A 13,255-nucleotide genomic window follows, 5' to 3' on the forward strand; every position below is an offset into this window, starting at 1 on the left:
AGAGAGAAAGAATTAGTAAAATTAGGAAGAAAGAAAGGAAGAAAGAAAGAAAGGAAGGAAGGAAGGAAGGAGAAAAGAAGGAAAGAAAGAAAGAAAGGAGAGAGGGATGGAGGGAAGGAGGGAGGAAGGAAGGAAGGAAGGAAGGAAGTAGGGAAGGAAGGAAAAAAGAAAGAAAGAAAGAAGATAAAGTAAAATAAAATAAAGTAAAATATAATAAAGGTATTAAATTAAAAAAATAATTATTAAGAAAAAAATTAATAAAAAAAACAACGGATGGATAGAACCTTAGGCCAAATGGTGGAAACAAAGCTATACAGACAAAATCTCACACAGAAGCATACACATACACACTTACAAAAAGAGGAAAAGGGGAAAAAATCATAAATCTTGCTCTCAAAGTCCACCTCCTCAATTTGCGATGATTCGTTGTCTATTCATGTATTCCACAGAGGCAGGGTACATCAAGTTGATTGTGGAACTTTAATCCGCTGCTTCTTAGGCTGCTGGGAGAGATTTCCCTTTCTCTTCTTTGTTCTCACAGCTCCCAGGGGCTCAGCTTTGGATTTGGCCCCGCCTCTGAGTGTAGGTCGCCAGAGGGCGTCTGTTTTTCACTCAGACAGGATGGGATTAAAGGAGCCGCTGATTCGGGGGCTCTGGCTCACTCAGGCCGGGGGGAGCCAGGGGCATGGATTGCGGGATGACCCTACGGCGGCAGAAGCTGGCGTGACGTTGCACCAGCCTGAGGCTCACCGTGCGTTCTCCCGGGGAAGTTGTCCCTGGATCCCGGGAACCTGGCAGTGGCGGGCTGCATAGGCTCCCCGGAAGGGAGGTGTGGATAGTGACCTGTGCTTGCACACAGGCTTCTTGGTGGCGGCAACAGCAGCCTTATCGTCTCCTGCCTGTCTCTTGGGTCCGCGCTTTTAGCCACGGCTCATGCCCGTATCTGGAGCTCCTCCAAGCAGCGCTCTTAATCCTCTCTCCTCGCGCACCAGGAAACAAAGAGGGAAGAAAAAGTCTCTTGCCTCTTCGGCAGGTGCAGACTTTTCCCTGGACTCCCTCCCGTCTAGCCGTGGCGCACTAACCCCCTTCAGGCTGTGTTCACGCTGCCAGCCTCAGTCCTCTCCCTGCACTCTGACCAAAGCCCGAGCCTCAGCTCGCAGCCCCGCCTGCCCCAGCGGGTGAGCAGACAAGCCTCTTGCGCTGGTGGGTGCCAGTCGACACCGATTCTCTGTGCGGGAATCTCCCACTTTGCCCTCCGCATCCCTGTGGCTGCACTCTCCTCTGCGGCTCCGAAGCTCCCCACCTCCGCCACCTGCAGTCTCCGCCCGCGCAGGGGCTTCCCAGTGTGTGGAAACCTTTCCTCCTTCACAGCTCCCTCCCACTGGTGCAGGTGCCATCCCCATTCTTTTGTCTCTGTTTTTTCTTTTTTTCTTTTGCCCTACCCAGTTACGTGGGGAGTTTCTTGCCTTTTGGGAGGTCTGAGGTCTTCTGCCAGTGTTCAGTAGGTGTTCTGTAGGAGTTGTTCCACGTGTAGATGTATTTCTGGTGTATCTGTGGGGAGGAAGGTGATCTCCGCGTCTTACTCTTCCGCCATCTTCCCCTCGTCCAGTACCATAGTCTTTTGATCGTTGTAGTTTTGCAATAGGTTTAAAAATCAGGAGATGTGATGCCTTCAACTTTGTTTTCTTTCATAGAGTTGTTTTGGCTATTCAGGGTGTTTTGTGCTTCCAGATGAATTTTAGGATTTTTTTCCTATTTCTGTAAAAATTGAGATTTTAATAGGGATTGCTTTGAATATGTAGACTCTTTGGAGGTAGTATGGACGTTGTAACAATATTGTCTTCCAATTCATAAACACAGGATGTCTTTCCCTTTATGGTATTTTCTTTAATTTCTTTCATCAATGTTTTGTAGTTTTCAGTGCAGAAGTCTTTACCTCCTTGGTTGAATTTATTCCAAAGTATTTTTTCCTGTTTGATGCTATTGTAAATGGGATTGTTCTCCAAATTTCCATTTTTGATTGTTCATTGTTAGCGTGTATAAATGCAGCTGATTTTTGTGTGTTGATTTTGTATTCTGCAATTTTGTTGAGTTTACGTATTCTTTCTAATAATTTGTGTGTGTTTGAATGTGTGTGCATGTATAGTTTTTAGGGTTTCCTATATATAAGGTCAAATAATGACAATTTTACTTCTTCCTTTCTGATTTGGATACCTTTTATTTCTTTATCTTGTCTAATTGCTCTAACTAGGAATTTCACTACTGTGTTGAATAAGAGGTGAGAGTGGGCATCTGTCTTGTTTGTGATCTTAGAGAAAAAGCTTTCACTCTTTCACCATTGAGTATGATGTTAGCTGTGGGTTTGTTGTACATGGCCTTTATTATGTTGAAGTATGTTCCTTCTATACCTAATTTGTTGAGGACTTTTTTTATCATGAAAGGATGTTGTATTTTGTCAAATGCTTTTTCTGCATCTACTGAGAGGATCATATTGTTTTCACCTTTTATTCTATTTAATGTGTTGTATCACATTTTTGATTTGCATATGTTGACTCATCCTTGCATCCTGGGGATAAATCCCACTTGATCATGGTGCATGATCTCTTTAATATGTTGTTGAATTCAGTTTGCTAATATTTTGTTGAGAATTTTTGTATCTATATCCATCAGGGATATTGGTCTATAGTTTTCTTGTAGTGACCTTAGCTGGATTTGGTATTAGGGCCTCTTAAAATGAGTTTGGGATGGTTCCCTCTTCTTCATTTTTTTTGAAATAGTTTGAGAAGGATTGGCTTTAATTCGTCTCTAAGTGTTTGATAGAATTCATTAATGAAACCATCTCATCCTGGACACTTCTGTGTTGGAAGGTTTTTGATTACTGATTCAATCTCCTCACTTATTATTGGTCTGTTCATATTTTCTATTTCTTCATGATTCAGTCTTGGTAAGGTATATGTTTCTAGGAATTTATCCATTTATTCTAGGTTATCCAATTTGCTGGTGTATAATTGTTCATAGTAGTCTTTTATGATCTTATGTATTTTTGTGGTACCTTTTGTAATGTCTCCTCTTTCATTTCTGATTTTATTTATTTGAGTCTTCTTTCCCCCACCCTGTGGTTAGTCTAGCTAAAAGTTTGTCAATTTTGTTTATCTTTTCAAAAAAACAACTCTTAGTTTTGTTAGTATTTTCTATTTTTTCCTGTCTCTATTTCATTTACTCTGATTTTTGTTATTTCCTTCCTTCTGCTTATTTTGGGGTTTAGTTTGTTCTCTTTTTTTAGTTCCTTGATATGTAGTTTATTTGGGATCTCTCTATTTTCTTAATATATTCGTTTATAACAATAAAATTTCCTCTATTAACTGCTTTTGCAGCATGCTGTAGGTTTTGGTGTGTTGTATTTCCATTTCCATTTGTTTTGAGATTTTTTTAAATTTTTATTTCTTATTTGAACTATTGGTTGTTTAGGAGTGTATTGTTTAGTTTCCACTTATAAATTTTCCAGCTTTCCTCTTGTTGGTTTCTAGTTTCATACCACTGTGGCCAGAAAAGATACTTTATATGATTTCAATCTTCTTGAGCCAGCTGTTAATCTTGACAAGTAAGCTGTTTTTAGTTGGCTTACAGTCTTAACTTCCAGGAGCAGGTGCTTCTGGTAACAAATATCTTTGTTCAGCCCAGTATTATTTAGCATGAAAAACAGGAAAATATAATTCTTTCAGAATTGTTTAACTTAGGGACCAGAGAGCCTATTTGATCTCAGTAGGGAATTATTTTAGTTTCACTTCTTATAAGAGTGAGATCTTAAAAGCACTAATTTTTGGTAGGCAATAAAATAATAATAGCAGCCAAAATTTATTGAGCAACTACTATGTGTCAGGTATTATGACAAGCACTTAACATATATTATTTCATTTTATACTTATAGCATTCTTACTAGTTGGAGCATTATCCCTGCTTTCTTGGACGAGGAAACAGAGTAACAAAGAGAAAAATTAAGAAAAGCTCCCTAGGACAGATGTCAGCATCATGGTGGTGTGAGATGCTCTTTTAATCTTCCCCCTTTAATATACAACAATAAAACATCCCTGACTCAACAAATGTTTCTTTGCCCAACACACCAAGATGCTGGAGAGTTCCACACATCTGTACATCTAAAGGTGGTTGGACTGGAACACATAGAAGAGACAGAACCAGGGAAAAGTAGAGGTGTTGCTTGTAATCCTGGCCCTCTGGCCATGGAGACTGAGCCCCAGGGAGCCTGGTAGCAGCAGGGGAGGTAGCATATGTGACTCCAGCATCCTGACCACAGTGACATCTGTGGCCACAGGGAACCAAGAAAAAGCAGCAGTGGGGCCTGTGACCTTGTCCTTCCAGCTGTGGAGGTGCCCAAAATTCTGGCTCCCTGCCCACAGCATTAGAACCCCCAAACCTAAAAACCCTGGATATGGCAGAGGTGCCTGTGACCATGGCTCTACCTGCCACGCTTCATCTCCCTCTGTGTGACCCAGGCAAACTTGGATGTGATGGAGGCATCTGCCATCCCGGTGCCCTAGGTGGTGATACCATTGACAGCAGCAACACTGGCAGCAGCAAGACACCAGTGACCCTGGAGACACAAACAGTGACAATGAGGCCATTGGCAACACCTCTGGAAGTGGAGATGGAGGGTAGAAAGAAGGTGGATTCTCAAATATAGCCAGAGGCAGCTCAGGTAAGAGATATCAAAAGCTTGTGCTCTAGTGCCACTTACTGAAAAGGAAAATAAAGACCTCTAATTACTAACTTGTTGAGTTGTTAGAATCCAGTAGAAAATACTTTACCTAAAGAAGAAAAGTGTTCACTACTTCAAATGCTCTGGCAGAGGAACAACTCATCAAGCACCATGAAAAAACACAATAACAGAGTATTGCAAAAGAAAATGACAATTCTCCAGAATTCTGATCTAATTGATAACATGAAGAAACTCAATGAGCTCTAAGAAAACTCAGAAAGGCAGTTCAATGAGCTCAAGAATAAAATTAATGAACAAAGGAATACTTTATCAAAGAGACTGAAACTCTGAAAAAGAACCAAACAGAAATTCTGGAGATGAAAAACTCAAAAAATGAGATTAAGAATGCATTAGACAGCACTGAAAATCAAACAGACCATATGGAAGACAGAATTTGCAAGAACAAAGATAGATATCTAGAAATGATACAGGTAGAAAAGGAGAGAGAGCTAAGATCAAAAAAATGAAGAAATTCTTCAATAACTATCTGACTCCATTAAGAAGGACAACATAATGATAATAGGTATCTCAGAAGGAGATTAGAGTGAGAAGGGAGCAGTGAGTTGATTTAAAGAAGTAATAGCTGAAAAATTCCCAAACCTGGGGAAGGAAATGGGTATATAAGTCAATGAAACTAAAAGAACACTTAATTGCCTTAATGAAAAAATACCTTCTCCAAGACACATATTCAAACTGTCAGAAGTCAATGACAAAGAAAGAAGTTTAAAGGCAGCTGGGTGGGGTGGGGGTAACCTACAAAGGAACCCTCATTAGGCTATCAGCAGATTTCTCAACAGAAACTCCACAGGCTAAGAGAATGGAATGACATACTCAAAATATTGAGAGATAAAAACTGTTAGCCAAGAATACTCTATCCAGCAATGTTATCCTTCAGATATGAAAGAGAAATAAAGGCTTTCCCAGACAAATAAAAGCTGAGCAAGTTCATCACAACTAGATCTGCCTTGCATGACATGTTGAAAGGAGCTCTTCTACCTGAAATGAAAAGGCAAAAAAGTACACAAAACTTTGAGTAGGGTGATAAATAGACAGAGTCAGAAACTTGCAACTCTGTATCCAAATAGGTTGTTAAACAATTATAGGATAAAGGGAGAAAGCAGGAAAAAATAACTATAGCTACTTCAATTTGGTAATGAACTCACAACGTAAAAAGGGATAATTTGAAACAACAAAAACATAAAAGAGGCAGAAGAAAAGGACAGAACCAGTAAAGGCAAATGAAGATGCCAGCAGCAGAAAAATGACTATTTTATCTATGAGAAATTTTATACAAACCTCATGGTAATCACAAAACATAAATCTGAAGCAGTGACATGCAATATAAAAAGAGAGGAAACAGAAATATCACCAAACCAAAATGGCAGACAAAAACACAAGGAAAAAGAAACAACAGAGATATAGAGTAACCAGAAGACAAAAGATAAAATGGCAGTACTAAGTCCCCATTTATCAATAATCACCCTAAATACTAATGAGTTGAATTCATTAATCAAGAGACACAGAGCTGATAGATGGATTAAAAAACAAGCTCCAACTATGTGCTGCCTCCAGGAGACTCAGCTCTAAAAGCAAACATAAGTGCATAGTAGAAGGATGAAACATGATACTCGAAGCAAATGGCAGCCAAAAGAAAGTGAGTGTAGCCATACTCATATCAGATAAAATAAACTGCAAGCCAAAAAATGTAGCGAGAGACAAAGGTAGACATTATATTATGATAAAGGGGACAATTCATCAAGAAGACATAACAGTTGTTAATATATATGCATCTAACACAGGAGCACCATAATATATAAAGCAATTATTAACAGACTTAAAGGGTGAAATTGACAGCAACACAATAATAGTAGGGGATTTTAAAACCCCACTTCCATCAATGGATAGACCATCCAGACAGAGAGTCAACCAGAAAACAATGGCCTTAAATCTAGAACATTCCATCTAAATACAGCAAATACAAATTCTCCTCAATGGAACCTTGAGAATCAAGGTGAGACCATATGTTAGGACATAAAACAAGTCTCAATAAATTTAAGAAGACTGAAATAATATCAGCATCTTTTCCAATCACAATGGTAGGAAACTACGTATCAACTACAAAAAGAAAGCTGGGAGAATCACAAATATGTGAAGACTAAACAACAGCCTATTGGGTCAATGAAGATATCAAAGGAGAAATTGAAAAATACCTGAAGACAAATGAAAATGAAAATACAACATACCAAAATCTGTGGGAGGCAGCAAAAACAGTTCTAAGAGGGAAGTTCATAGTGATAAAGGCCTACCTCAAGAAATAAGAAAAATCTCAAATAAATAATCTAATTTTACACCTAAAGGAACTAGAAAAAGAAGAACAAATGAAGCCCAAAGTCAGCAGAAGGAAAGTAATAATAAAGATCAGAGTGAAAATAAATGAAATAGACACTACAAAAACAATAGAAGAGATCAATATAACTAAGAGCTAGTTCTTTGAAAAGGTAAACAAAATTGACAAACCTTTAGCTACACTCACTAAGAAAAAAGGAGAGAAGTTTCAGATAAAATCAGAAACAAAAGAGGAGAAATTACAATGGATACTACAGAAATACAAATGGTTATAAGAGAATACTATGAATAGCTACACAACAACAAATTGGACAACCTAGAAGAAATAGCTAAATTCATACAACCTTCCAAGACTAAATCATGAAGAAATAGCAAATTTGAATATACCAATCACTAGTAAGAGTAAGTAAGTAAGTAAGTAAGTAAGCAGATTGAAACAGTAATCGAAAACCACCCACAAAACAAAAGTTCAGGATCAGGCAGCTTCACAGGTAAATTATGCCAAACATTCAAAAATTTAATGTCTATCCTTCTCAAATTCTTCCAAAAAATTGAAGAACAGGGAATGCTTTCTAACTCATTTTATGAATCCAACACTCCCCTGATACCACAACTACCAAGGACAACACACAGAAAGAAAATTACAGGCCAACGTCTCTAATGAACATGGGTGCAAAAATCCTCAGTAAAATATTAGCAAACCAAATACAACAATGCATTAAAAGGATCATACACTGTGAGCAAGCGGGATTTATTCCAGGGATGCAAGGATATTTCAACATCTGCAAATCAATCAACATGATATACCACATTAACAAAATGAAAGGTAAAAACCACATGATTATCTTAATAGTTGCATAAAAAGCATTGACAAAATTCAACACACATTTATGATAAAAACTCTCAATAAGATGGGTATAGAAGGAATGTACCCCAACATAATAAAGGCCATATATGTTAAGCCCACAGCTTACATCATACTCAATGGTGAAACTGAAAGCTATCCCTCTACAATCAGGAACAAGTCAAGGATGCCCACTCTCACCACTCTTATTCAACATACTATTGGAAGTCCTCATCAGAGCAGTTAGGCAAGAAACAGCAATAAAAGGCATCTACATCAGAAAGGAAGAAATAAAACTATCACTATTTGTGGATGACATGGTTTTATATGTAGAAAACCCTAAAAACTCCACCAAAACACCATTAGAAATAATAAAGAAATACTGTAAAATTACAGGGTACAAAATCAATATACAAAATATGTTGTATTTCTATACATTAACAACAAACTGAAAGTAAAAGAAATCAAAACAATCCCATTTTCAACTACATAAAAAAATAAAATACCTAGGAATAAATTTGACCAAGGAGGTGAAAGATCCATACACTGAAAATTATAAAACATTGTTGAAAGAAATTGAAAAAAAAACACTAAGAAATGAAAAGATATTCCATGCACATGGATTGAAAGAATTAACATTGTTAAAATGCCTATAACTATCTAAAGCAAACTACAGATTCAGTACAATTCCTGTCAAAATCCCAATGACATTTTTCACAGAAATAGAACAAAAAATCCTAAAATCTATGTGGAACCGTAAAAGACCCTAAATAGTGAAATCAATCTGAAAGAAAAAGAACAAAGTTGGGGGTATCATACTCCCTGATTTCAAATTATACTACAAAGCTATAGTAATCAACACAGCATGGTATTGGCAGAAAAACAGATACATATATTAATGGAGAATTGAAAGCCCAGAAATAAATTCATACATATATTTTCAGTGAATTTAGCACAAAGGAGTAAAGAACATACGATGGAAAAAGGATAGTCTCTTCAAATGGTATTGGGAAAACTGGACAGAGTGAAAACGAATGAAACTAGATCACTATCTTACAGCATACACAAACATCAATTCAAAATGGATTAAAGGCTTGAATGTAAGACCTGAAACCACAAAACTCCTAGAAGAAAACATGGTCAGTATACTCTTTGACACTGGTCTTAGCAATGTCTTTCTAGATATGTCTCCTTAGGAAAGGGAAACAAAAGCAAAAATAAACACATGGGATTACATCAAACTGAGAAACTTCCGCCCAGAAAAGGAAACCATTAACAAAATGAAAAGCAATTTACCAAAAGGGAGAAAATTTTGCAAATCACATAACCAGTAAGGAGTTAATATCATATATATTTATATAATATATAACATATATAATATAGCTATTTAGAAATAACCTAAGTGCCCATCCATGGACAGTGGATAAGGATGGACAGTGAAATACTACTCAGCCATAAAAAGATAAAATCTTGCCATTCACAGCAACATGTGTGGACCTTGAAGGTATTATGTTAAGTGAAATAGGTCAGACAGAGAAAGACAAATACCATATGATTTCACTCATATATGGACTGTAAAAAAAGAAAAGAAAATCAATGAACAAACCAAAACAAACAAACAACCCCCCCCATATAGATACAGAGAACAGAATAGTAGTTACAAGGGGGCAAGAGAGGTAGGAGGAAGGAGAAATTGGTAAAGGGGTCAACTGTATTCTGATGAATGGAAAAACTTTTTTTGGTGAGCATGCTGTAGTGTATACAGAAGTTGAAATATAATGTTGTACACATGAAACTTATGTAGTGTTACAAACCAGTGTTACCTCAATAAAAGACTTACATTAAAAAAGAAAAGTTCCCAAGTTAAAGTACTAGCTAGAAAGTCATGGGACAGTGATTTAAATCCAGGCAGCATAATCTGAAGCCTTTTGTTTCAACTACTACATGACACATCACAAGGGCAACTTTCCTCAAGGAAATGTAGCAATGTGAAATAGCTCATGCTGTGGTGACCACAGCCTGTTCATGCATTGCAATCAATTTAAGATCAATATACATGGCAATTTAGTAAGATGAAAAGATATAACAAAGAACAGTGTCAAGGGTGATCATGAGTGACTTTCTTCATTTTGAATCTTTTGCCCCTTAATTCTAGACAAAAGATTCTAGAACTTTGCTTCTATTCCAACAATCAGTTTTCTAAGTCCAAGCTTCTTTTCAGTGCCTCAACTGGAGTTTTTTTAAATTGAGTTTTTATTCCCTACTATGAACTGTGAAATACGTCCATAAAAATACACAAAACAAAAATGTACAGGTCATGGACTTATTGCAGAGCAAATCCCTCTGTAACCACCATCAAATTAAAGAGACAAAACATTGCTAGCACTCTAGCAATCTCTTTTATGCCCCCCTTTCAGTCCCCATTTCCCTCTCACTGCTTCTCAAAGTAATCATTATTATGATTTTATAGTAATCACTTTCTTGCTTAAAAGACGTTTTACCACCTAAGCATGCGTCTTTAAACACTATGGTGTAGTTTTGTCTGTGTTTTTGAACTTTACATAAATGGAATCACCATGTGTTTATCGTTTTGGGCCTGGACTTTTTCTCTTTTTTGCTTAATAGTGTTTGTATTATATTTCCACATTTCTCTGTGTAACTGTAAACCCAAAATGGTTTTTATTGCTGTGCAGTACTTCATTGTATGAGCATACCACAGTTTATTATAATGTTGATGCTTGGTAGTTTTTAGGTTTTCACCACTGTTTTAAGGAAAAGAGCCCAGTCCTTCCCTCCTGTGTAAGGAAGAACACAGTTATCCTCCTGTATTTCCCTTTACTCTCACATTACTACCACACTTACAATGCTCTGACACTAAGTGTTTGGGAGTTTCTCCCACCAAACAATTTTGTGATACCAGTTGGATATTCTACAATTAAACCAAATGGTGACACTGTTTACCTGGGGATAGCATCAGATCCACTGGTTAAGGGCCCAGTCCCATGAGACTATCCCCCACTTCAGATGCCAATCTCAAGTAGTAGGTCTCCAGGTTACCCACAACTTCTGTATGACCTGGCTTAAGATCTAAGGTTCTCATGGATTTCTCCCTATTGGATTCAATTATTTGCTAGAACAGCTTACAGGGAAAAACTTACCAGTTTGCTAAAGGATATGATAAAGGATACAGATGAACAGCCAGATGAAGAGATACGTAGGGAAATGTCTGGCAGTGTTTTGAGTACAGGAACTTCTGTCCCCTTGGAGTTGGGGTGTGTCTCTCTCCTGGTACTTGGATGTGTTCACTAACCTGGAAACTCTCTCAACCCCATATAATTGGGATTTTTATGGAGGCTTCATCACATAGGTACAATGGATTATTAACTCCATTTTCAGCCATTCTCCTTTCTCAAGAGAATGAGGAGAGCAGGGCTAAAAATTTCAAACTTCTAATCATGGCTTGGTCTTCCCTGTGACTGACCCTGATCCAGCAGCCCATCCAGAGTCACCTCACTAGAACAAAAGACACTCCTATAACCCAGGAAATTACAAGGTTTTCAGGAGCCCTGTGTCAGGAACTGGGGTCAAAGACCAAATATTAGAACAAAAGATGCTCCTCATGCTCTTATCACTTAGGAAAGTACAAGGATTTCAGGAGCTCTGTGCCAGGAACCAGGAGCAGAGACTGTTACTGAACCAAACTTGAGTCCACTCGCCCAACACCCAGCAAAGCCTATTTACCAACACTGGGTTGTAGTGAAGGAAAGTACAGCATTTACTGCAGGGCCAAGAAAGGAGAATGGGAGGCACATACACAGAAGACCCAAAATCCCTGTTGGTTTTCAGGGAAAGGTTTTAAAATGCAAGGTGAGGAAGAGGGTTTCAGGGTGCTTGATCAGCTCATGGATATTCTGATTTGTTGGTGATGAGGTAACTGAGTGGTGTTTCAGAGTCAACATCATCAACCTTCTAGTTCCAGCTGGTCTGGGGTCTACATGCTGGTGGTCAGCAGTTAACTTCTTTCACCTGTTGGGGGTTTTAGTATCTGAAAAATAACTCAAGGATATGGCTCAGGATATTATCTATAACCTTTAAGAAGGAACTAGAAGTGCTTGACTTTGTCTTATGGCTAAACTACTATTATTGTTTCTTGCTTGACTGTTTTCCTTAGTTTCTGCATTTCTTTGATTAAATTTGCTCATTGGCATTCAGGGAAGATTTTAGGAGGCTAAAGCTCTCCTAAAAACAAGAGGCAGTGGACTTGGGGATCTGTTCCTGGGAAGGCTCCATAGGGACCTATAATAGAAATATATATATATCTATCATCTCACAGCCATATTGCAAATAATATAGTCATTAAAACTTATACCTGTCTCGGGGTAATGTTCACACAGTTCTGTTGAGTATTGTCCTATGAGTGAAATATTGGGATCATGGATTATGCATATCTTTAATTTCAGTGGAAAATGCCAGCTTTCCAAGGTAGTAGCCACCTAAATTTATACTTCCATAAATTTACATGTATAAAAGTTTTCATGATTCTTTATCCTTGCTAACACTTGGTATTGTCAATTGTCTTACTTTTAGTCCTCTGGGTCCTAATGGCTTTAATTAGAATTTCCTTGATTACTAATGAATAAGAGCCCTTATTCATATATACATATAAATAATATATATAATATATATGTATGTATTACACATACACACACACACATACATCCTACCTAAAGGTCCTCTTTTGTGACTTTCCTATTCAAGTCTCATCCATTTTCTATTGCTTGCTTTTTTCTTAACGGCACATAGCTATTTGTTATGTTTTATGTATATGAGCCCTTTGACTGTTACACATATTGCAAATATGTTCTACCACCTTGTGTTTGGCTTTTTCACTCTCTTAATGGTTTTTGGTTTTTTGTGTGTGTGAAGAGAAATTCTTAAATTTTTAATGTTAATGTAAAGCAATTTATTTATCATTTCCTTTATCTTTTGTGCTTTTTGTGTCTTATTTTAGAAATCTTTCTATATACCCCAAGGTCAAAAATATAGTCTCTGATAGTATATTATGGATATAGATCTATAATGTACCTGGAGTTGATATTTTTTGGGTATGGAGTGAGATGACAGTCAAATTTATTTTTATATGGCTATCCAATTGACCTAATTTAATTAAAAATTATATAATGGAAAATTTCCAAACATATATAATAAGTACACAGAAGAATTTAATGAACTCTTATTATTCAGCTTTGATAATTTTCAACTCATGGGCAACTTGTTTCATCTCTACTCCC

This window comes from Grampus griseus (genome assembly GCF_964374135.1).
Source record: "Grampus griseus genome assembly, chromosome: 15".
Classification (NCBI taxonomy): domain Eukaryota; kingdom Metazoa; phylum Chordata; class Mammalia; order Artiodactyla; family Delphinidae; genus Grampus; species Grampus griseus.